The sequence below is a fragment of the Scyliorhinus torazame genome, chromosome 4 (assembly GCF_047496885.1).
Source record: "Scyliorhinus torazame isolate Kashiwa2021f chromosome 4, sScyTor2.1, whole genome shotgun sequence".
In the NCBI taxonomy this organism is placed as follows: domain Eukaryota; kingdom Metazoa; phylum Chordata; class Chondrichthyes; order Carcharhiniformes; family Scyliorhinidae; genus Scyliorhinus; species Scyliorhinus torazame.
Window position 1 is genome coordinate 144,815,353 of NC_092710.1, and position 26,809 is coordinate 144,842,161.

The following is a 26,809-nucleotide window of genomic DNA, read 5'->3' on the forward strand; positions in this document are numbered from 1 at the left end:
TGATGGAGCCCATGCTGGCGACTCCCGCAGGGGAGGTGCTGGAACTCCGCAGCACGTCGGACTCCCCTCCTCTTATCCCTGCTGCACCTGGTGGGCAGCGGGCAGAACAAGACCATCCCCACCACCGCCACCCCAGTAATCCAATGGGACCGTGTGATGGAATGGCCAGACCGTATGCATGGACCCAGGGGGACGGTGGAAAGTGCTACTGTGGGAATGAGTTAGATGTCACGGTACGATGCGGAGCACCAGAGCTCATCGCAGAGCGGGTTGTCATCATCATCCACCTCATGGACCAAATCTGGTGTTACTGCAAACCCAGGGCCCCCACTCCATAGTGCGGCAGGTAAGAATCACAGAGGGGGTTGCAGGCAGGGGGTGGCCGGTGGGAGGGGTGGGGGGAGGGACGTGAGGTGATGTGGGGTTGGGATGCAGTGTCCATGCCCCCGGCGACTCCCGCCCCTCTACTCCCCCTCCTAGTCGGTTAACCTGGAGGCGATCAGAGCGGCCTGAGTGCGTTGACCCAGGAGCACACGTGATGCAGCCTCCCGTGCCTGCCTGGGCTCCGTGTTCAGCTCTCCCTCGCCCTCCTCCACATCCTCCTCGTCGGACAAGGCCTGGCATTCCTCCTCCTCCTTCAGCACATCGCCCCTCTGCTGTGCGATGTTGTGGCGGACACAGCAGGTCACAACGATGTGGGCGACCCTCTCAGCATCGTACTGGAGGGCCCTTCCAGAGTGGTCTAGGCACCGTAACTGCATCTTCAGGAGACCGAAGCATCGCCTGGTTGCTGTATGGGCATCGTCGTAGCGGGTCTCCGCATCCATCTGTGGCCTCCGGATAGGCATCAGCAGCTATGGCCGCAGTGGATAACCCCTGTCACCCAGGAGCCAACTCCTCAGCCGGGGCGGGGTGGGGTGGGGGGGGGGGGGGGGGGGGTGGTGGGGGGGGGGACATATCAGGAATCATCGTGCCAGGCACCGTGGGGGCTTCTGGCCCATCCCTGATCCCAGGGGTGCCATTGGCTGGCACTGCCCTTGCCAGGACCTATGGGTGTTGCCCTGTGCGGGCCGCCGAAGGGGGGGGGGGGACGGTGATGCTCGGTATCACACTGCAGAACCAGGGGCCAAGGTGGGTCATCAGTGCGTGTGCAGCAAGATGGCCACCGTAATGGCGGTCCGTACCTGGATACCACCCCTCTCCCGGGGGGGGGGGGGGGGGCACTCGCAGCCTGTTTCTCCTGTCTACCCCCTTCTCTCAGCCCTGGCAGGGCCTCCCTCACCACAGCCAGCATGACCAGTGTCCTGGCCAGCAGCCCGCAGTCGCTCCTCTCTGGGTCCTAACTCCTTCCCTCAGCAGCCTCCACGCCAGTTTCACGATGTCTACAAGCACAAGTGAACCGCGCCGTCGGGAACTCAGCCCATTGCAGGCATGGAATTGCGGGTGCCCCGGAGAGTACCAAGTCGGGCCTGCTAATGACATGCAAACGGTCTACTGTAAGTGTTTTTCGGAACGCATTTACGCCACTGTCGAGGGAATCACAATTTGGCATCAAATTGGCACCTGCTGCAATTTTGGCGGCGGAACCAATTCTCCGCCCAATCGCCTTTCCCGATTTCAGTTTCGGCCAACGTAGAATCCCGCAAATAGCTTGTGTTGAAGCCAAGAATTCAATATGTTGAAGAGAACAATAAAAGTATTCCTTAATAAATACAAAATCTCACACTCAGCTATTACGGTTGATTTAAACCAGTGCCTTAGCGACTGATAATCAGCCTTTTTAAAAAATCGGACAAACCTCCTGCAGAGCTGATTAGAATGGGTCAGGACTACTTTTCTTGAGAAAGTTGACTTCGCACCACTTTTTTTTAAGCCGCCAAGCATACACCCAGATTTTCTTCATGCATAAAGAAAGACCAGCATTTATATAGCACCTTTAGAAATCACAGGGCGACCCGAAAATGCTTCAAAACAATGAAGTACTTATGAAGTATACTCGCTGTTGTAACAAAGAGGGGAAATGCAGCATTCAATTTGCAAACAGCTAACTCCTGTAAACAGCAATGATATAGGGCGGCACGGTGGCAAAGTGGTTAGCACTGCTGCCTCACGATGCAGAGGACATGAGTTCGATCCTGGCCCTGAGTCACTGTCCGTGTGGAGTTTGCACATTCTCCCTCTGTCTGCGTGGGTTTCACCCCCACAACCCAAAGATGTGCAGGGTAGGTGGATTGGCCACGCTAAATTGCCCCTTAATTGGAAAAAGAGAATTGGGTACTCCAAATTTATTTTAAAAACAGCATTGATCGGATGACCAGATCATTCACTTTAGCGTTGGTTCTGAGGACAACCATTCCCCCCTCCTAATCTTTTTAAATAGTGCCATGGGATGTTATAGATCCATCTAAACAGGGCAGGTGGATCCTCCATTTATAATCTCATCTGAAAGCTGAAATGCAATGGGTTGAGCCTCCAGGTGAATAACATAAAACGGTGGATATTAGATGCTACTTTTATATTGCAGTCTCAGGAAAGTGCTTTGACTGAGTGTTGTATATTTTGCCAACTGTATTGTGGCTGGCCAACATCTTGAGTTAATCGAGGTCATTGATGTCATGATGCTGGGATATAACATCACTGTGGAGATAATGGGCGCAATCTAGCCGAATGGGGACAGAGTCCATGACGCGAAATTAGGCGGATGTTTTCCGGTGCATGGAGGGCCGAGAAACACCCTGCTATCTAACGCCCACCGAGGTAGATTGGGGCCTCAGAGGGGAACGTGCGGCTGAGCCCCGTTTGCTGCACTGAGGAGCCTTTTGAAAATGGCATCAGATCTCTTGAGCCCCTGACACGACCCCCGAGCACCCCCCCCCCAGCACAAAATTACCATCGGAGGTGTCTGCACACACCGACCCTCCCCGGCACCCTAAGGCAGTGCCAAGCTGACACCCACTGCCTTAGTTACCTCAGAGGTTTGCATATTAGAGTGAGACCTGTTCGTAAGCGGCAACCAATAAAGGTAGGTCGGGGGGAAAACTAGACAAATCGCGGCATAAGTAAGAGAAAAGAAGGGGGAAAGCACGACGGCGGGGGCGGGGGGCGGGGGGGGGGGGTCACTTGCACCCAAGAAGAACACGGGACAGGTAGAGGAGAGGATAACCACAAGGAACAAGTTGCTAGCAAATTACCACAATGAACGTAAATTATTGTTAATACGTGTTTTGGTCTTGTCCTGCCATGTAAAGTTTGCAATAAAATGTGAAAAGCCCTAATAAAACTATTTCAGAAAAAAATTAGAGTGAATCTCTGTCTCGCTCGAATATGCAGGTTTGCCAAACAGTTATCCCGCCCACGATGATCGGGATTCACATTGTGACGTTTCGTGAGATTGTGTCAGATCTCACAAAGTAGATCTCGGAAGCAGCGTTTCCCAGAATCTTCCGGCCACATTGAGCCACAGCACGCTGACTTTCCAGCGCAACATGGCTGGTAGACCGCGCCCAATAGTTCATTATTCCCAGTAAGACTGGTTGGAATCCAGTGAACTTATTGGTTCCTGCAAGACTGGCAGGAATCCAGTGAAATTGATGGCAATTCAGTGAGTTCAATAACAATCAGTAAGACTGATGGAAGTTCAATGAACTCATTTGTCTCTGCAAAACTAGCAGGGATCCAGCGAGTATAAAAGAGTGATGGGAATCCAGTGAGCTCATTATTCCCAGTGAGACTTGTGGAAATCCAGTGAGCTCATTATTCTTCTAAGACTGATGGGAATCCAATGAGCTCATTATTCCTGAAGAATTCTGCTTCCAACACCATAAAATAGGTTTTATAGCCTTGAGTATGTTAACAGCAAGTCTTTGTTATAAACAACTCATGACTATATATATGTATACAGTGGAGGGTACAGTAATGGAGCCGATTCCAGCTCAGGCCTCATCTCTCCACCTCTAGACTGACACTGGCTCAGGATCATGTGACTTCTTCCATCACTGTGGACAATACTGTACTCAGTCGCACATTAACACTGTATGTGCCAGGCTTCCCCTGTTCCCCAAACAACATACAAATTGAATAACCAGCTATAGTTACCACACAGTACAGGCCGTCCTTTTTCTGGTACAGCGAAAATATTTAAAAACAGCTGTTACAAAAGTTTTATGTTCTGCCTTGACACTAAGACTTAGAAGCTTGTTTCCTGTAAACTTGGCCTTCATTCTTGGTGGCTGGAAACTAGCCTGTCCGCTTTCTGAGACTACTAGATGGTAACTGCCCCCCTTCCTTCTCAGGGGTTTGTCAATCATACCTTTGTTGTTCTTTGATTATGCTTTATGTGTAGTCAGCTGCTTGTCCCCATCAACGTCCTTGGCTAGACATTAACCTATGCATATTTCAGGGCCTTCCCAATCATCTATAATCTGTATTTCCTCCATACGCTATTCACACTTGATTATTATCTAAACTGCCATTCTAAACTCATTACCGGAGAGACGGATATCAATTGAGGCCCCTTAAATACCGTTTCTGCTGTCTCCAGGCAGATTCATGATACAGGCATTAAATCACCATGTTCACATCCTCCTACTATCCTGTAGAGGTTGTTTATAATAAAATGGATAGGTTCTCCAGGTTGTCATCTCTCCCAATAATTTATTGAATCTCAGGTTGAATTAAAAGTCAAAGGATTTTAAAAACATCAAATTTGGCAGATGACTCATTGATAACTTGTGATGTGTGCAATTGCCCCAATTGCATAAAGAAGCATTTTGACTTGTTCTGTTTCTGATTCTTTATTTAGACCTGTAGCAATGCTGCATTGTGAACATCTTTTCCTCCAAAGACTCCAATTCTGTGACATGTCTGAGCCATATGTGAGTCCCAGTGGAGCTGGCACTACGGATTTCTTTTTTTAAAACTTACTCATGAGATGGGGGCATCTCTGACTAGGCCAGCATTTATTACCCATCCTTATTTGCCCTTGAGAAGGTGGTGGTGAGCTTCCTTCTTGAACCACTGTAGTCCATGTGGTGTAGTCCACTGCTGTTTGGGCAGAAATTCCAGGATTCTGACCCAGCGACAGGTGAAGGAACGACGATATATTTCCAAGTCAGGATGGTGTGTGGCTTGGAGGGAAACCTCCAGGTGATGGTGTTCGCTGGTTCTGCTGCCTTTGCTCTTCTAGTGTTTATGGGTTTTGAAGATGGTGTCTAAGGAACCTTGGTGAGTTCCTGCTGTGCGTCTTGTAGATGGTACTCACTGTTGCTTCTGTGACTTGGTGGTGAAGGGAGTGAATGGTTGTGGATGGGGTTCCAATCAAATTTATTTTGAAGATTTTTGGAAGTGTGGGTACAGCTTTAAGAGATTCTAAGCTTCCAAGCTGACATTGTTATTGACTGCTAAATAATGGATCTTCCTGCCCTTGCCAATTTTTGACAGGCTTTCAAAAATGGCAGCGGTGCACCTCTGCCTGAAGAAGGGTCTGCGATGGTTGTGTGAGCCAGTCAACTGCTGATTGAATTTCATCAACAGTATAGGGTTGTGAGTTGGGATGCTTAGAAGAGAACTGCAGACTTGTTGTTTCGGAAATCAAATGGTTGTGAGTACCCGAGTAGCCAAAATTAAGTATTCATAGAATCATAGATGTTTACAGCATTGAAACAGGCAGCATGGTAGCACAAGTGGATAGCACTGTGGCTTGACAGCGCCAGGGTCCCAGGTTCGATTCCCCACTGGGCCACTGTCTGTGCGGAGTCTGCACGTTCTCCCCATGTCTGTGTGGCTTTCCTCCGGGTGCTCCGATTTCCTCCCACAGTCCAAAGACGTGCAGGTTAGGTGGATTGGCCATGCTAAAATTGCCCTTAGTGACCAAAAAGGTGAGGAAGGGTTATTGGGTTACAGGGTAGGGTGGAAGTGAGGGCTTAATCGATGGGCCGAATGGCCTCCTTCAACACTGTATGTTCTATGTATGTTCTCGGCCCTTCGGCCCAGCTTGTCCATGCCATCCAGTTTCAATCACTAAGCTAGTCCCGCTTGACAAGAAATTAGCCACTTAATTTCTCTTTCTTTGCCGAACTCGGGAGGCATGTATTGAGACCCAGAGTCGGGATTAGCGATGGGTCCTTTCAAATGGCGCTTCTGACTGACTGAATGAAAAGGCTGGCTGTCTGGAATTTGAACATTTTGATCTCGCACTTGCAGGTTATGGTGTCAGCTTGCTGAAGCTATTACTACAACATGGCTAAAGGGCAGGACTGGCAGCTCAATTGCAGATGCTATGGGAAAGATAGGCCAGGAGATTGTAGAGTCTGAATTCTCCCTCTGTGTACCCGAACAGGTGCCGGAATGTGGCGACTAGGGGGCTTTTCACAGTAACTTCATTGTCGTGTTAATGTAAGCCGACTTGTGACAATAAAGATTATTATTATTATTATTATTAGGAGGGGGAGTTGTGTTTCTGATCCTGGACAACATCACGGCAGTGCAGAGAGGGGATATATCCAAGGGTTTGCCCACTGAGTCTATATGGGTAGAACTGAAAAATAAGGACTGTACTATAGGCGCCCAAATTGTCAGCAAGAAATCGAGAAGCAAATACGTAAGGAGATTACAGATAGCTGCCGGAAAAATAGGGTGGGGTAATAGTAAGGGACGTTAACGTTCCCAACATTAACTGGGACAGCCACAGCACTAGGGGTTTGGATGGAGAGAAATTTGTCGAGTGTATTCAGGAAGAATTCCTCATTCAATATGTGGATGGCCCAACCAGAGAGGCGACAAAACTTGACCTCCTCTTGGGGAATAAGGAAGGGCAGGTGACGGATGTGTTAGTGAGGGATCACTTTGGGACCAGTGACCATAATTCCATTAGTTTTAAGATAGCTATGGAGAATGATAGTTCTGGCCCAAAAGTTCAAATTCTAAATTGGGGCAAGGTATTAGGCGGGAACTTTCAAAAGTTGATTGTGGGTGCCTGTTTACAGGCAAGAGGACAGCTGGTAAGTGGGAGTCTTTCAAAAAGGTGTTAACTAGGGTTCAGGGTGAGCACATTCCTCTTAGAGTGAAGGGTAAGGCTGGTTGAAGGAGGGATCCCTGGATGACCCGGAATATTGAGGCCATGGTCAAAAGGAAGAAGGAGGCATATGACATGCATAGGCAACTGGGATCAAGTGGATCCCTTGAAGATTATAGGGCTTGTCGGAGTAGAGTTAAAAAGAAATCAGGAAGGCAAAAAGGGGACATGAGATTGTCTTGGCAGATAAGGCAAAGGAAAATCCAAAGAGCTTTTATAGATACATAAAGGGCAAAAGGGAGAAGGTAGGGCCTCTTAAGAATAAACAAAGTCATCTATGTGCAGATCCACAAGTGATGGGAGAGTCCTAAATTTTCTCATCAGTATTTACTGTTTAGAAAGGCATGAATGTTAGGGAAATTGGGGAAATAAAAAGAGATGTCTTGAGAAGTATACATATTACAGAGAAGAAGGTATTAAAGCGCATCAAGATAGATAAATCCCCGGGACCTGATGAAATGTTTGCCAGGACGTTTTGGGAGGATAGGGAGGAAATTACCCATCCCTAGCTGAGATATTTGAATAATCGACAGCCACAGGAGAGGTGCCTGAAGATTGGAGGGTAACAAATGTTGTGCCCTTGTTTAAGAAGGGCTGTAGGGATAAGCCTGGGAACTACAGACCGATGAGCCTGACTTCTGTCGTGGGTAAGTTGTTAGAAGGTATTCTGAGGGACAGGATCTACAGACATTTAGACAGGCGAGGGTCAATTAGGAAACGTCAGCATGGCTTTGTAAGGGGAAAGTCATGTCTCACAAAGTTTCTTGAGTTTTTTGAAGGGGTTAGCAAGTAGATGAGGGCCGTGCAGTCGACGTTGTCTACATGGACTTTAGCAAGGCCTTTGACAAGGTACCACATGGTAGGTTGTTGCAAAGGTTAAATCTCATGGAATGCAGGGTGAGGTAGCCAATCGGATACAAAATTGGCTTGGCGACAGAAGCCAAATGGTGGTTGTGGAAGGTCGTTTGTCCAACTGGAGGCCTGTGACCAGCGGTGTGCCTCAGGGATCGGTGCTGGGTCCACTGTTATTTGTTATATATATATATAAATGATTTGGATGAGAATGGGCCATGTCTGTAACTTCAGTTGGGATTGCAGTTCAGAATCTGTTGGAAGTGTCCTTCTTTCGTATCTTTTTTACATTCATGAGGGTCAAGTGTTTTTGATCTAGGCGGCATGGTGGCGCAGTAGTTAGCACTGTTGCCTCGCGGCGCTGAGGACCCGGGTTCAATCCCGGTCCTTGGTCACTGGCCGTGTGGAGTTTGCACATTCTGCCCGTGTTTGCGTCGGCTTCGCCCCCACAACCCAAACATGTGCAGGCTAAGGTGGATCGGCCACACTAATTGCCCTTTAATTGGAAAAAATGCATGTTTTTGATCTGGACACTGCCACCATGAAGAATCCTGCTTCTGACACCATGAAATATGCTTTATAGTCTTGAGTATATTCGCAGCGAGGGTGAAATTTGCCGACTTGCGCCGCTTGTAGTGGAGTTACCAATGAGGCGGAGAATCCAGCGCATGAACAAAGAACAAAGAAAAGTACAGCAGAGGAACAGGCCCTTCGGCCCTCCAAGCCTGTGCCGACCATGCTGCCCGACTAAACTAAAATCTTCTACACTTCCTGGGTCCGTATCCCTCTATTCCCATCCTATTCATGTCTTTGTCAAGATGCCCCTTAAATGTCAATATCATCCCTGCTTCCACTACCTCCTCCGGTAGCGAGTTCCAGGCACCCACTACCCTCTGTGTAAAAAATCTTGCCTCGTACATCTACTCTAAACCTTGCCCCTCGCACCTTAAACCTGTGCCCCCTAGTAATTGACCCCTCTACCCTGGGGAAAAGCCTCTGACTATCCACTTTGTCTATGCCCCTCATAATTTTGTAGACCTCTATCAGGTCGCCCCTCAACCTCCGTCGTTCAAGTGAGAACAAACCGAGTTTATTCAACTGCTCCTCATAGGTAATGCCCTCCATACCAGGTAACATCCTGGTAAATCTCTTCTGCATCCTCTCTAAAGCCTTCACATCCTTCTGGTACTGTGACAACCAGAATTGAACACTCCAAGTGTGGCTTAACTAAGGTTCTATACAGCTGCAACATGACTTGCCAATTCTTATACTCAATGCCCCAGCCAATGAAGGCAAGCATGCCGTATGCCTTCTTGACTATCTTCTCCACCTGTGTTGCCCCTTTCAGTGACCTGTGGACCTGCACACCTAGATCTCTCTGACTGTCAATACTCTTGAGGGTTCTGCCATTCACTCTATATTCCCTACCTGCATTAGACCTTCCAAAGTGCATGACCTCACATTTGTCCAGATTAAACTCCATCTGCCATCTCTCCGCCCAAGACTCCAAACAATCTAAATCCTGCTGTATCCTCTGACAGTCCTCTTTGCTATCTGCAATTCCACCAACCTTTGTGTCGTCTGCAAACTTACTAATCAGACCAGTTACATTTTCCTCCAAATCATTTATATGTACTATGAACAGCAAAGGTCCTAGCACTGATCCCTGCGGAACACCACTAGTTACAGCCCTCCAATCAGGAAAGCACCCTTCCATTGCTACTCTCTGCCTTCTATGACCTAGCCAGTTCTGTATCCAACTTGCCAGCTCACCCCTGATCCCGTGTGACTTCACCTTTTGTACTAGTCTGCCATGAGGGACCTTGTCAAAGGCATGACTGTAGTCCATATAGACAACATCCACTGCCTGACCTGCATCAATCATCTCTGTGACCTCTTCGAAAAACTCTTATCAAGTTAGTGAGACACGACCTCCCCTTCACAAAACCGTGCTGCCTCTCGCTAATACGTCCATTTGCTTCCAAATGGGAGTAGATCCTGTCTCGAAGAATTCTCTCCAGTAATTTCCCTACCACTGACGTAAGGCTCACGGGCCTGTAGTTCCCTGGATTATCCTTGCTACCCTTCTTAAACAAAGGAACAACATTGGCTATTCTCCAGTCCTCCGGGACATCACCTGAAGATAGTGAGGATCCAAAGATTTCTGTCAAGGCCTCTCTAGCCTCCTTCAGTATTCTGTGGTAGATCCCATCAGACCGTGGGGACTTATCTACCTTGATATTTTTCAAGGCACCCAACACCTCGTCTTTTTGGATCTCAATGTGACCCAGGCTATCTACACACCCTTCTCCAGACTCAACATCCACCAATTCCTTCTCTTTGGTGAATACTGATGCAAAGTATTCATTTAGTACCTCGCCCATTTCCTCTGGCTCCACACATAGATTCCCTTGCCTATCCTTCAGTGGGCCAACCCTTTCCCTGGCTACCCTCTTGCTTTTTATGCACATGTAAAAAGCCTTGGGATTTTCCTTAACCCTATTTGCCAATGACTTTTCGTGACCCCTTTTAGCCCTCCTGACTCCTTGCTTAAGTTCCTTCCTACTTTCCTTATATTCCACAGAGGCTTCGCCTGTTCCCAGCCTTCTAGCCCTGACAAATGTCTCCTTTTTCTTTTTGACGAGGCCTCCAGTATCTCTCATTATCCAAGGTTCCCGAAATTTGCTGTATTTCTCCTTCTTCTGCACAGGAACATGCCGACCCTGAATTCCTTTCAACTGACATTTGAAAGCCTCCCACGTGTCAGATGTTGATTTACCCTCAAACATCCTCCCCCAATCTAGGTTCTTCAGTTCCCGTCTAATATTGTTATAATTAGCCTTCCCCCAATTTAGCACATTCACCCTAGGACCACTCTTATTCTTGTCCACCAGCACTTTAAGACTTACGGAATTGTGGTCACTGTTCCCAAAATGCTCCGCTGCTGAAACTTCTACCACCTGGCCAGGCTCACTCCCCAATACCAGGTCCAGTACAGCCTCTTCCCTAGTTGGACTATCTACATATTGTTTTAAGAAGCCCTCCTGGATGCTCCTTACAAACTCTGCCCCGTCCAAGCCCCTAGCACTAAGTGAGTCCCAGTCAATATTGGGGAAGTTGAAGTCTCCCATCACAACAATCCTGTTGCTTTTACTCCTTTCCAAAATCTGTCTACCTATCTGCTCCTCTATCTCCCGCTGGCTGTTGGGAGGCCTGTAGTAAACCCCCAACATTGTGACTGCACCCTTCTTATTCCTGATCTCTATCCACATAGCCTAGCTGCCCTCTGAGGTGTCCTCCCGCAGTACAGCTGTGATATTCTCCCTGATCAGTAGCGCAACTCCGCCATCCCTTTCACATCCCCCTCAATCCCGCCTGAAACATCTAAATCCTGGAACGTTTAGCTGCCAATCCTGTCCTTCCCTCAACCAGGTCTCTGTAATGGCAACAACATCAGAGTTCCAAGTACTGATCCAAGTTCATCTGCCTTACCCGTTTTACTTCTTGCATTAAAACATATGCACTTCAGGCCACCAGATCCGTTGTTTTCAGCAACATCTCCCTGTCTGCTCTTCCTCAAAGCCATACTGGCCCTAGTTCCTAGTTCTCACTCAATGTTTTCACCTTCTGACCTATTGCTCCGGTACCCACCCCCCTGCCATACTAGTTTAAATCCTCCCATGTGACACTAGCAAACTTCGCGGCCAGGATATTTATGCCTCTCTAGTTTAGATGCAACCCATCCTTCTTAATCAGGTCATACTTGCCCCGGAAGAGCTCCCAGTAGTCCAGATAACGGAAACCCTCCCTCCTACACCAGCTGTTTAGCAACGTGTTTAGCTGCTCTACCTATTTCTAGCCTCACTGGCATGTGGCACAGGGAGTAATCCCGAGATTACAACCCTAGAGGACCTGTCTTTTAACTTTCTGCCTAGCTCCCTGAACTCCTGCTGCAGTACCTCATGCCCCTTCCTGCCTATGTCGTTAGTACCAATATGTACAACGACATCTGCCTGTTTGCCCTTCCCCTTCAGGATGCCCACTACCTGTTCTGAGACATCCTGGACGCTAGCACCAGGGAGGCAACATACCATCCTGGAGTCTCTTTTATGTCCACAGAAGCGCCTATCTGTGCCCCTGACTATAGAGTCCGCTGTGACTATTGCTCTTCTGTGCTTTTACCCTCCCTGTTGAACATCAGAGCCAGCCGTGGTTCCACTGCTCTGGCTGCTGCTGTTTTCCCCTGATAGGCTATTCCCCCCAACAGTATCCAAAGCGGTATACCTGTTCGAGAGGGGTACAACCCAGGGGATTCCTGCACTGACTGCCTGCCCCTTCTGGTGGTCACCCCTCTCTCTGCCTGCACCTTAGGTGTGACACATCTCTATAACTCCTATCTATGATGCTTTCCGCCACCTGCATGCTCTGAAGTGCTTCCAATTGCTGCTCCAACTGAACCACACGGTCTGTGAGGAACTGTCATTGGTTACATTTGCTGCAGATGTAGTCGTCACAGATCTGCCACATCTCACAGTTGGAGCACTGCACTCCGCTGAGTGACATTTAAGCACTAATTAATTAATTTAGAATAAACACTTGAATTATTGTTAGATTGAGTTACAATTAACTATATGGTCCTGACGCCAGATGATTTTTACTATAAAATTAACTGCTAAATACCGATCACTGCCCTCAGATTTAGTTACTCCACTCTCTAGTTAATCAATTAGATTTGTTTTACAATATTTTTTTTCAAATTTAACAGATTCCCAACCAGCCAATCAGGTCACAGGTTTACTGTGATGTCACTTCAGTCCCCCCCCCCCCCTCCCTCCCCCACACACACACAATTTGAAAAGGTAATAAAAATCACTTACCTTCCCAGGATGCTCTCTGGCTCTCACCCTGCAGATTAACAGTTACAAGACAGAAGAAAGAAAACAAACCGCTAGGGAAAAAGCACCTTCTCCCACTCTACACCGAGTTACCTCACTGCATCAAATTACCAAGTTCCAATTCCCACTCTGGATGTGTCTCACTCACTCAGGATGTGTCTCCTTCACCTGCGCAAAGCTTACTGAGTGTGCTTTCTGTCTGTCTTTTATACAGACCTCAGCTAACCAGGGTGACTCACACTACTTAAGCTTCAAACAGAAGAATACAATGTACACCCTTGTGCCACTAAACAGGCCTCAGGTGACTGAAAGATAACTGCCTCTCAGCAATTAGGGTGGGGACAGCCTCAGCCAATCAGACACTGAGCTACACACTGCACTTTTAACTGAAAAACAGCAAAATTTGACTTACCACTTGTGGTAGTATGTATTAGGGGTCATGTGGGACTGTGAAGCCGTGATGCTATTGGCTGACAGATCCCGGGTCCTGGTTGGCTGTTGACTCCTGGCTCCGCCCTGAAGGCGGAGTATAAGAACCCGAGCTTCTCCCCGCCGCTCCATTCTGTTGCTGAACTGCTGGGGACAAGTCTCGCTTAATAAAGCCTCATCGACTTCATCTCTACTCGTCTCTCTCGTAAGTCATTGTGCGCTACAATTTATTAAGCGAGACTTGTCCCCAGCAGTTCAGCAACAGAATGGAGCGGCGGGGAGAAGCTTGGGTTCTTATACTCCGCCTTCAGGGCGGAGCCAGGAGTCAAAAGCCAACCAGGACCCGGGATCTGTCAGCCAATAGCATCACGGCTTCACAGTCCCACATGACCCCTAATACATACTACCACATTCACCCCTTGACATGCCCAAAATTTCCTCCCAGGACCAGCCTTGTAAACCCCTACCACCATGCGAACCACCACCCCGCCGGGTTCATTTTTAACAAGGGTTGAATGCGGTAGTATGTATTAGGGGTCATGTGGGACTGTGAAGCCGTGATGCTATTGGCTGACAGATCCCGGGTCCTGGTTGGCTGTTGACTCCTGGCTCCGCCCTGAAGCCGGAGTATAAGAACCCGAGCTTCTCCCCGCCGCTCCATTCTGTTGCTGAACTGCTGGGGACAAGTCTCGCTTAATAAAGCCTCATCGACTTCATCTCTACTCGTCTCTTTCGTAAGTCATTGTGCGCTGCACCACTTATCTTTCCTGATGATCTCACTGCACCAAATTACCAAGTTCCAATTCCCACTCTGGATGTGTCTCACTCACTCAGGATGTGTCTCACTCACTCAGGATGTGTCTCCTTCACCTGCGCAAAGCATGAAGAAAAACAGCATTGATCCGCTTCCAATGCTGGCCGTGGGATTGAGGCTCGCTCTCCACACTCACCTGGTGCAATTAATAACCTTTATTGTCACAAGTAGGCTTACATTAACACTGCAATGAAGTTACTGTGAAAAGCCCCTAGTCGTCACATTCCGGCGCCTGATCGGGTACACAGAGGGAGAATTCAGAATGTCCAAACAGTACATCTTTCGGGACTTGTGGGAGAAACCGAAGCACCCGGAGGAAACCCACGCAGACACAGGGAGACAGTGACCCAAGCCAGGAATCGAACCAGGGACCCTGGTGCTGTCAGGCAACAGAGCTAACCACTGTGCTACCTTACCACCCTGCACTCCTGCGGGAGAACAAGAGCAAGATTCTCCATTTCCCGATGCCAATTTTGGAATCGGTGATCGGGTGGAGAATCCATCATTACGATGAAATTGGGGGCGGTGCATGTTTGACGCAGCTTTTTCATGCTGAGGCCCCTCTGAAATGGCATCATTCGCGGCGCATGCCTCACGCCATTGGGACGGCCTCAGCATGTCACCTGAAGGCCCTCCCCCGATGCTCCGCCCCCGATGGGCCGTCTTCACAATGGCACGGGGGATGTATGATCCTAGTGTGCAGGAACCCGGGGTGGCGGCTGTGGACTATGTCCAGCGCCGCCACAGTCGGGAGGGTGCCATGCTGCTGACCGGGGGGGGGGGGGGGGGCTTCCGCGAGGGCTGGGGCTGGTGGGGGGTGTCCAGTGGGACACTATCTGGCCAGTAGGGTCCGCGCACGGTCGCGCAATATTGAATGGTGCGACTGATGCGTGTCGTCGCCATGTGCATGCGCGGCCACGGACACGGCAATTCTCCGGTCATTTATTTCATGGAGGCCGGGAGTGGTACGTGGCCCAGCTGCTAGTCCCTCACCAGTCGCAGCATCGGTGAGGGGGCGGCACCACGGATCCTCCGCACTTCGCCTCAGAATCGGCGAATCTGGCCCGAAGTGTCCAAATGGAGAATTTCACCCCTCGTCTTGACTAACAACTAATAATGCATTTACACAATAGAGGTTATTCCACCCTAGGATCTTACACACCTCTGTCCATCTCTAGACTGAGCCTGGCTCTGGGTGATCTGCCTTCTTACATCACTTTGTGAGCAGTTCTGTATTCCATTGCACATCAATCTCCTATATACCAGGCTCTACAACCACAATCCCAGTAAGACTGGTGACAATCACTGACACGCTATAATAATTCATCATAAATATTTGAAATGGCTGCCAGGAGACGAGGAACCATACACGAGCAGCCAAAAGTTGTCCGAACAATTAAGGTATAATATGACTACCGTGAGAGACGCAAGCAAATTGATAACTTGCATAAATTGAATTTGATCTTTCCGGGACTGAGGATGATTTATGTTAAACAGAACAAGATTGATGTTTGTGTGCTGTGTAACAATGTCACACGAATGATGTTGCTTTATGATAATTCTGATGGATAATTTAGAAGAGAGATAATTGAAATGGAGATCGCCAAGTTTCCAGGATGCTCATTTCTTATTCAGCACTCAGGAAGGGAAGAATAGGAAGTGTTCTTCCCATACTTGCATCAAGAAGGTAACAGCAGATTGATGAATGTTGTTCATAACTTTCTCTCTTCATCTCCTCTCCTGACATTCGATTGATTGTTGGAAGCACTGGCACCATGTTGTCTCCCAGAACCTTGACCAACGTTCCATTATTCAGCTGTACCTTTCACCAGCGATGATCAAACAGCAATTCACCCAGGAAGGGGATTAGGATTGAGGTCAATCCAATGACCACAGGGATTGTTTGACTGTGATCAGGAGTAGGAAACCTGGTCACTTGTCCTAGCCTAGCCACATGTGTGATAAGACCGACTGATGTGTCCTTATTGGCTGAGATTAATTTTACTTCAGTTCACATTCGGGATCAAACCTGGGCCTAACCATCTGACCGAGCTACCTTAACCAGCTTATTGATTAAACCATTTGATATTGTCTTATTTTACTGTTCAGAATTCTGCATATTGTGAGTAAATAACTTTGAATTCAGGCAAGTATAACTTGCCAAGAGCTTGCATCTACATTTCTTATGCTTTGACAAGCTGCAATGCACCTACTGTCATTGCAGTCAAGATAATTTAGCACTGAGGAAAAATCATCAAAACTCAGCACTTTCATTCCAAACTAAGCAGTGCATTTGGCAGCTGAACCATAAAAGGATAGTCAATTTTCTTTAAATCGTAATAGTTCCTTTCAGTCAAAATCACGTCTGTCTGGGGCCTTGTTCTCCCAGCATGCCCCTCTCCAGCAGGTCTGGCACCTGCTCTCAGACCAATGTAGCGAGATAGCTGGTTGGTGGCTGATCCGTTTATAATGAAGCTCAGAGCTGTCAGTTACAGAGAGCCTCTGCAGAGACAGACTGATGGGCATTTCATTTACTTCGGTCCCCTGGGTCTTCATATAGGTCTGGAGGTTCATGCAGTATTTATGCAAGGCACTGAGATTTATTTTTCTTTGCTGTAAAGTAAGGGAAGATATGTACAATACAACACACTGTTTTATGTGATGAAGCCTCTTTTGCTTGTCACTGATTTACTCTTAAAACGCGATTCAACAGAATGTGGAAGATAAATGCGCACATCCGTAAATCAAAATGTTAGTGTGTACATGAGGAAAAACTCTGGTGCTCAATTAGAACGGAATAACATCGGAACTTGTCACTTGCATGCCTTCAATTCAAAATAATCTTTCTTTGCTGTTATACCAACCAGGCTTTTTGCATGCTCGTGTTTCAGAAGTACAAAATAATTGTAAAACCCAAATAAAACACCAAAAAACATTCTGTGATAACACCCAGTTCCTACGATTCGTATTTTAATAGTATTTTTCCACCTCCTTTTCTTATCAATTTTCCTGTTGACACTCTTCATTTATCACTTATAAACCTAGGCGGGGGGAGGTGGGGAGGTCACACTTCCATGACTTGATATCCAGCTGCAGAGACTATTGGGTAAATAATCCAGTTGTCTATGTTTTTCCTCCTAATCTGAGGATACTGTGTATCGTCATAGTGCCCTTCTAGCTGCTGATGTTCTGTAACTCGGCACTGACCTTTAGTTGAACACAACGCCTTCCTGGTCTGAAGCATGAGGGTACATTTTGCAAAGCTCACATTGCCAGGGAGTGGGCTGGGGGTAAATCTTTCTGACACAGCCAAAGGATGTCAGATAACGTGCGTGCTCAACGCCAGGCAACATTCAATTTACAAAAAATTAGACAGCGAGGTCACATCCTGATCTCAGTCTGATATACCCCTCGCGAGAGCAAATCTCCCTCATTGTACGAAAGAAAGTGTCCTCATGATTGCTCTTGCACTCCAATAATGAGCAAGCATAATTCCCAAAACGCCTGGTCGCCAGTCATCTGCTCACCCTCATTGGCAGAGAATGGAAAAAGAATGAAAAATGTTACTTACAGAAGCACTTGTCTCAATTGTATCGACTGATACTCAAAACAAAACAAACCGGGCTAGATTCCCCATTGCTCGACGCCGGTAGTGGGTTTTCCCATCCGCCGGAGAATGGAGCGTCGGCCGAATAATGGGATTGGCACTGGGCTGCAAGCCCGTTGTGATGCTCCGGTCCCTGATCGGCCGCCGCAGTGAACTACACACCCCGCGCCGGCGGGAGGATGCAAATCGATGATTTGCAACCATTTGTATCTGATTAGCGGGCTGGAAGTCCAAATTTCCAGCCCCTCAACCCCTCTGTGAAGCTCCAGCCCTTTCAGACGGGAATCTCGTGGGAGTGAATTGGTGCAAATATTTATGAGCAGAGCCCGGCTGCCATGGCCGCTGAGGGGTGAAAACGAGGTTATGCAAACTTTTAATACTTTTCAGGTTTGATGAGGACCTAAGGGAGTAGAGGAGAATGACTTGGTGGCAAATGCGTGAACTTGGAGTTTCGATCTTAGAATCAGGGTGCCCTGGCTGGGACCTCCATTTTACCATAAAATCATTTCAACCCACACCCGAACTGCAACTTCCAGGCTCCTGGCTGTTGAGACTGCTGACTGAATCCTGCAAATACTCTGAAGCCTTCTGGTCATGTGGAAATCAACCCATCTGGAAACACTCATACCAAGCAGTATCATCAAGGGGGTGGGCATGCCCATGCTCAATCACCAGCCCACTAGGTGTTGGCATTCCTCAGTTCACTCCTCAGAGGTGCGGCCCCACAGCAGAGGAAGCAGGAGATTAGCTTAATCCAGTGCAAATTTGTTGCAGCCAAGTGTTTTAACATGTAAACAGCAGGTGGGGGATAGCAACCGAAGGGTCGCAGGATAGGAAAAAAAAGTTGTGGCAAAGTGCATTCTTTAAACCACATTTTTAAAAGAACAGCAAAAGAGTTTCGAAAAGAATTTTCCGAATGGGGTGCGTCAAAGGAGTAGTCATAACTGTATCAAGAAATGTGTCTGAGATCGACACACAAAGTCGTACAAGAAAGAGAACATTCAACATTAAAAAACAAACTACAGAAGAAAGCGGGCAGGTTCCATCAGGGAGCAGGACACCGTAAATCTCAATCGGTTCCTTTCTCTCATCATCTGGACACCTCAAGGTTCCATTCCAAAAAGCGTCTCAAAGGGGGTTACCATGGTGGGAGTCAGACTCTGAGTCATCACCATCTCCCGGGTGCCAAACTCGTGCCTGGAGTTTCAGTGCCAATGCGGCATGTGCCGATGTGGGTCTATCTTGTTGTTCCGTGTCAGACGATAAGAATTGTCACGGTGCCAATGTTTCGTATTCTGTAGGGCGGTAGGCGCAATGGGGGTGTCGCTATCATCGGGTGGTGGGTCAGGTTCTGGCAAATAAATTGTGTCTGAGGGGCCGAACACATCGTGGTCGGTGTCACTGGGGCTGTAGTGACTGGGATCTGGTCTTTTTTTCCATTGTTCGGGAGTATCAAGTGCATCCGTTGTGCTTTCGCTGTCGCTATCGCTAGCGGCCGAATCAAGTGTGAGGGTGAAATTGGGCTCTGGGGACGGAGTCCAGGTCGTGTCTGTGGATGTGTTGTCCTGGCTGGGGGAGGGCTGGATTGGGTTGTCAGTGGGCGGGTCATCGTTGTCTGCCATTGCCAGTGAGAGATGGTCTGAGTGGCTGCACTGCGTTCCATAAACCTTCAGCTGGTTTATATGGAACCATCCTGATTTTCCATTAGGATATGTGAGGGGCTTACTTTATCAGAAATTGAGTAGGGTCCTGCAAATTTAGGGGAGAGGAATGAACTAGAATTGTCCAGGGAGATCATGACTTGCTGTCCGACTGTATACTCTATCGGGTGTACTGTCTTAACAAAGCAGGTCTTACTTTGCTTTCTTCTAGCGCCTAGTCGAACAGCTGCAGTGAGCTATGCTGCTTTAATATTCTCCATTATGTTTTGGACTGCTTTTTCATGGGTAAGGGCGGTGATTGCGGGGCTGGCCAAATTAAGTCCAAGTAAATACTCGGTACCCTTCATGGGTCGTCCGGTCATGAGGGTATGGGGGGTGTATCCTGTCGAACTCGACACCATGTTTCTAATAAACATCAGTGCGAATGGGAGCATTGTGTCCCATGTCGTGTTATGCTGCTGTACCATCTTCCTAAGTGTTGCTTTTAGGGTCCGATTCATGCGTTCCACAATGCCGCTGGACTGCGGGAGATAGGCAGCGTTCCACAATGCCACTGGACTCCGGGAGATAGGCAATGTGAAACTTCTGTTTTATGCCAAAAATCGTCAGGACGTTTTTCATTACTCTGCCTGTGAAGTGCAAAACTTGGTCCGACTCAATACTACAGGGGGTCCCCAAAAGTGCTCGGTTAGAACTTTTGCCGTGGCTTTGGCGTTTGTTCGTGAAGGGAATGCTTCTATCCATTTCTGCAGGTGGGAGGGGACCAATATAGTCTAACTGCAAGTTCGTCCATGGGCCATTAACAGGGTGGGTGTGTCTCAGCTGACCTTTCTTTGCATATCTGTCCGGGTTGTTCTGGGCGCAAATCAAACAATTCTCAATGTAATGGGTTACGTTGGTTTTTAAATCGGGCCACCAGCAGAGAGGTCTGAGGTGGGCAAGGGTGGATTCTATCCCTTGGTGTCCATGTCCGTCGTGGCATTGGCAAATAATCTGGTTCCTATTCTGGGTGGGGACCACATAAATACCATCCTTTAAAACGATTCCCTCATGGATCGTTAAAGCATCTTTAAACTTATTATAGGGAGCTGGGAAGTCTCCTTTTAAAATTTCCTTTAGCGTATCATCTTCTTTTTGTGCTTGGGCTAAGTCTTGAATGTTGGGCTGTGAGACCTGGACCGCATGTACTGGGGCACTCTCGGTGGGTTGCCAAAAGTGGCCATGTCGTGAGCCTGCCTTCGCTAGGGCATCTGCTTTCACGTTACCGGGTGGGGAGGGACGATGGTGGCTTCTAACTTTTCTGATTCCGTATTTTCTACCTTTCGCTGTCTGGAGAATGTGTTTGAGTAATGGCGCTGAGGGTAGGGGTTTTCCATCGGCGGATATTAATCCTCTAGATTCCCACAGATGCAGGAATTCTGTCAAGCTGTTGCACACATACAAACTGTCTGAATATATGTCTGCTGGGGTCGGGAACGAATCTGGGTGCTGGACAATGTAAGCAATGGCTGCTAACTCGGTTGCCTGCGAACCTAAATGTCCAGGCAATTTTAATGAGATTTCCTCTAAAGCGCATCCCTGCACGTCCTCTACATAAATTCCACATCCTGTGATACTTTTTCCACCTAGAACTGTGGAGGAGCCATCTACATAAATTTTTGGAGCGTTGTTTGTGGGCTGGGTCTTCTGTGGTCAGATGCCTGACTTTTTCGGCACCGATTTGGGAACAAAGGGGCCTGTGCTGTTCTTGGGTGCAATGATCTCGCACTCATGTGGGGTTCCTGCATAGTGCAAATTGTCGGCCAGAAACGTGTGCGTCTTTGTCTGTTTTACGGTAATGTCGCGTCCTTGTAGGAGTAGGGTCCAGTGTGCTGCTCGAATTTGGCTTACTGTGCCGTCTTTTAATCTACCATCGCTGTGTCAGGGTGTGCTCAGTCAAAATGGTTACGGGGTTGAGTCCTGTTATGTATGAGAAGTATTGTACAGCCCAGAAAACTGCGAGCAGGTGCCTTTCGCAGGCTGAAAATCCCTACTCTACGGGATCTAAAACTCGTGAGGCATATGCTACGGGTCCTAAACGATCATGCCTTTCCTGTAGGAATACGGGTGAAAGGGTTCAGTCAGTGGTCGCTACCTCTATCGCGTATGGGGAGTGTGGGTCTGGTGCCTGCAAAGTGGGAGCTGTGCTTAGGGCGCGTTTCAATATATCTACGGCATTTGTGTGCTGTGGAAGCCATTTCCATGGGGCCTGTTTCTTAAGGATGTCGGAAAGTGGGGCTGCTTTTGTGGCGAAACCGTCTATGTGGTTCCTGCAGTAACTGACCAGTCCTAAAAATGACCGGAGTGCTGTAACATTTTGGGGCAAGGCAATTTTACAATTGAATCGATCCGTTTCTGTTCTATGTCACGCTTACCATACGTGATGACCGTACCTAAATAAGTGACCTTTTCCTGGAGAATTGGGGCTTTTGGGGGGTTAATTTTGCATCCAATTTCTGTTAGGAGTCCTAATAGTTCCGAAAGAAGCAAAATGTGCTCTTCCTTGGTGTCAGTCTGTAGGAGCAAGTCGTCCGCATACTGAACAAGGCATTCAGGTCGGGAAAATTTTGCTAATCCGTTCAGCAATTGTCTGTGAAAAATGGAGGGGGAGTTGTGGAAGCCTTGTGAAATGCATGTCCATGTGTACTGCTGTCCCTGGAAAGTGAACGTAAATTTGTACTGGCACGTTTTGTCCAATGGAATGGACCAAAAGCCATTGCTAATGTCCAAAACCGTGAACAATTTTGACTGAAGTCCCTGTTTTAACATGGTCTCAGGACTCGTCGCAACGGTGGGAGCTGCGAATGGAGTTACTTTGTTTAATTCCCTAAATCGATGGTCAGTCGCCATGAACCATCTGGTTTTCTTACGGGCCAAATCGGGGCATTGTTCGTTGAAGTTACGGGCCGAATTACTCCTTGGTCCAATAAACTCTGGATTACTTTAGCTACCTCTCCCTCGGCTTGCTGTGGAAAACCGCATTGTTTCTGGGGCTTAGGATCGGGACATGTAATGTTGACCACTCCTGGGATTTTACCGCAATCGTGCTTGTGCTGGGCAAATGATGCTTTATGTCTCTTCAAGACTTCTCTAACTGTTTTGTCTGTGATAATGATTTGTGGATCAAACCAGTACTCTCCCACTGAGCTAATCCTATGTGCGTAGTCTCCTACTGTGAGTGTGGCGGGGGCGCGTGCTGCTCTCGCCATTTTCCACACACATTTATTTACGGGGTCGAAAGAAAGATTGTGTGAGCTCATAAAATCTATTCCCAAGATGTGTTTTGCTGTCTGGGGTAAATCTACCAAAATGACTGACTGTTTAGTTTTAATGTTACCGATCTGGATATCCACAGGGGCCGTAATGCGTCCCTGCTGGAGGTGACCTGTAAAGCCACTAAGAGTGATGGTGTCTGTAGTGGGCCATATATCTCGCTGGTACATCGTGGAGGAGTTTAACATAGTTCGGGACCCTCCTGTGTCCCAAAGGAACTCTACTGGGTGCCCCGGACTGTGCCGACAATGACCTGTCTTCTGGACATGTCCACAAAGACCCAAGTTGGGGAGTCCGAACACCATCAATCGGTGCCATTTATGGCCAAATTACCTGCTCGGCCGCTACGCTGTGGATAGGTCTGGCATTGTTCGTAGGGGGGCATTTGTGGGGTGATTCTGTTGTTGTTTCGGGGCGGCTTGACATTCTCGGGTGTAATGTCACTTCTGTCCGCAATTGTAGCATTCCTGCACTTTCATAGGACATAGAACGATACAGCGCAGTACAGGCCCTTCGGCCCACGATGTTGCACCGAAACAAAAGCCATCTAACCTACACTATGCCATTATCATCCATATGTTTATCCAATAAACTTTTAAATGCCCTCAATGTTGGCGAGTTCACTACTGTAGCAGGTAGGGCATTCCACGGCCTCACTACTCTTTGCGTAAAGAACCTACCTCTGACCTCTGTCCTATATCTATTACCCCTCAGTTTAAAGCTATGTCCCCTCGTGCCAGCCATTTCCATCCGCAGGAGAAGGCTCTCACTGTCCACCCTATCTAACCCCCTGATCATTTTGTATGCCTCTATTAAGTCTCCTCTTAACCTTCTTCTCTCTAACGAAAACAACCTCAAGTCTATCAGCCTTTCCTCATAAGATTTTCCCTCCATACCAGGCAACATCCTGGTAAATCTCCTCTGCACCCGCTCCAAAGCCTCCACGTTCTTCCTATAATGCGGTGACCAGAACTGTACGCAATACTCCAAATGCGGCCGTACCAGAGTTTTGTACAGCTGCAACATGACCTCCTGACTCCGGAACTCAATCCCTCTACCAATAAAGGCCAACACTCCATAGGCCTTCTTCACAACCCTATCAACCTGGGTGGCAACTTTCAGGGATCTATGTACATGGACACCTAGATCCCTCTGCTCATCCACACTTCCAAGAACTTTACCATTAGCCAAATATTACGCATTCCTGTTATTCCTTCCAAAGTGAATCACCTCACACTTCTCTACATTAAACTCCATTTGCCACCTCTCAGCCCAGCTCTGCAGCTTATCTATATCCCTCTGTAACCTGCTACATCCTTCCACACTGTCGACTTTAGTGTCGTCTGCAAATTTACTCACCCACCCTTCTGCGCCTTCCTCTAGGTCATTGATAAAAATGACAAACAGCAACGGCCCCAGAACAGATCCTTGTGGTACGCCACTTGTAACTGAACTCCATTCTGAACATTTCCCATCAACCACCACCCTCTGTCTTCTTTCAGCTAGCCAATTTCTGATCCACATCTCTAAATCACCCTCAATCCCCAGCCTCCGTATTTTCTGCAATAGCCTACCGTGGGGAACCTTATCAAACGCTTTACTGAAATCCATATACACCACATCAACTGCTCTACCCTCGTCTACCTGTTTAGTTACCTTCTCAAAGAACTCGATAAGGTTTGTGAGGCATGACCTACCCTTCACAAAGCCATGCTGACTATCCCTGATCATATTATTCCTATCTAGATGATTATAAATCTTGTCTCTTATAATCCCCTCCAAGACTTTTCCCACTACAGACGTGAGGCTCACCGGTCTATAGTTGCCGGGGTTGTCTCTGCTCCCCTTTTTGAACAAAGGGACCACATTTGCTATCCTCCAGTCCTCTGGCACTATTCCTGTAGCCAATGATGACATAAAAATCAAAGCCAAAGGTCCAGCAATCTCTTCCCTGGCCTCCCAGAGAATCCTAGGATAAATCCCATCAGGCCCCGGGGACTTATCTATTTTCAGCCTGTCCAGAATTGCCAACACCTCTTCCTTACGTACCTCAATGCCATCTATTCTAATAGCCTGGGTCTCAGCATTCTCCTCCACAACATTATCTTCTTCCTGAGTGAATACTGACGAAAAATATTCATTTAGTATCTCGCCTATCTCTTCAGAATCCACACACAACTTCCCATCCCTGTCCTTGACTGGTCCTACTCTTTCCCTAGTCATTCGCTTATTCCTGACATACCTATAGAAAGCTTTTGGGTTTTCCTTGATCCTACCTGCCAAATACTTCTCATGTCCCCTCCTTGCTCGTCTTAGCTCTCTCTTTAGATCCTTCCTCGCTACCTTGTAACTATCCGTCGCCCCAACTGAAACTTCACACCTCATCTTCACATAGGCCTCCTTCTTCCTCTTAACAAGAGATTCCACTTCTTTGGTAAACCACGGTTCTCTCGCTCTACGCCTTCCTCCCTGCCTGACCGGTACATACTTATCAAGAACACGCAGTAGCTGATCCTTGAACAAGCTCCACTTATCCAGTGTGCCCAACACTTGCAGCCTACTTCTCCACCCTACCCCCCCCAAGTCACGTCTAATGGCATCATAATTGCCCTTCCCCCAGCTATAACTCTTGCCCTGCGGTGTATACTTATCCCTTTCCATCATTAACGTAAACGTCACCGAATTGTGGTCACTGTCCCCAAAGTGCTCTCCTACCTCCAAATCCAACACCTGGCCTGGTTCATTACCCAAAACCAAATCCAACGTGGCCTCGCCTCTTGTTGGCCTGTCAACATATTGTGTCAGGAAACCCTCCTGCACACACTGTACAATAAACGACCCATCTAATGTACTCGAACTATATCTTTTCCAGTCAATATTTGGAAAGTTAAAGTCTCCCATAATAACTACCCTGTTACTTTCGCTCTTCTCCAGGATCATCCTCGCCATCCTTTCCTCTACATCCCTAGAACTATTTGGAGGCCTATAGAAAACTCCCAACAGGGTGACCTCTCCTTTCCTGTTTCTAACCTCAGCCCATACTACCTCGGAAGATGAGTCCCCATCTAGCATCCTCTCCGCCACCGTGATACTGCTCTTGACTAGCAGCGCCACACGTCCCCCTCTTTTGCCTCCTTCTCTGAGCTTACTAAAACACCTAAACCCCGGAACCTGCAACATCCATTCCTGTCCCTGCTCTATCCATGTCCCCGAAATGGCCACAACATCGAAGTCCCAGGTACCAACCCATGCTGCCAGTTCCCCTACCTTATTTCGTATACTCCTGGCATTGAAGTAGACACACTTCAAACCACCTACCTGAACACTGGCCCCCTCCTGCGACGTCAAATCTGAGCTCCTGACCTCTATACTCTCATTCTCCCTTACCCTAAAACTACAATCCACGTTCTCATGCCCCTGCTGCATTAGTTTAAACCCCCCCCAAAGAGCACTAACAAATCTCCCCCCCAGGATATTTGTGCCCCTCAGGTTCAGATGTAGACCATCCTGTCTGTAGAGGTCCCACCTTCCCCAGAAAGAGCCCCAGTTATCCAGAAATCTGAATCCCTCCCGCCTGCACCATCCCTGTAGCCACGTGTTTAATTGCTCTCTCTCCCTATTCCTCATCTCACTATCACGTGGCACGGGCAACAACCCAGAGATAACAGCTCTGTTTGTTCTAGTTCTGAGCTTCCATCCTAGCTCCCTGAAAGCCTGCCTGACATCCTTGTCCCCTTTCCTACATATGTCGTTCGTGCCAATGTGGACCACGACTTGGGGCTGCTCCCCCTCCCCCTTAAGGACATAGAACATAGAACATAGAAAGGACCCGGAAAGCACAATCCGAGACATCACGTACCCTTGCACCTGGGAGGCAACATACCAAACTTGAGTCTCTCACGCTCCCACAAAATCTCCTATCTGTGCCCCTGACAATCGAGTCCCCAATTACTAATGCTCTGCTCCTCTCCCCCCTTCCCTTCTGAGCAACAGGGACAGACACCGTGCCAGAGGCCCGTACCCCATGGCTTGCCCCTGGTAAGTCCCCCCCCCCACAAGTATCCAAAGCGGTATACTTGTTTCTCAGGGAAACGACCGCAGGGGATCCCTGCACTGACTGCTTCTTCCCAGTCCCTCTTTCAGTTACCCATCTATCTCCAATCTTTG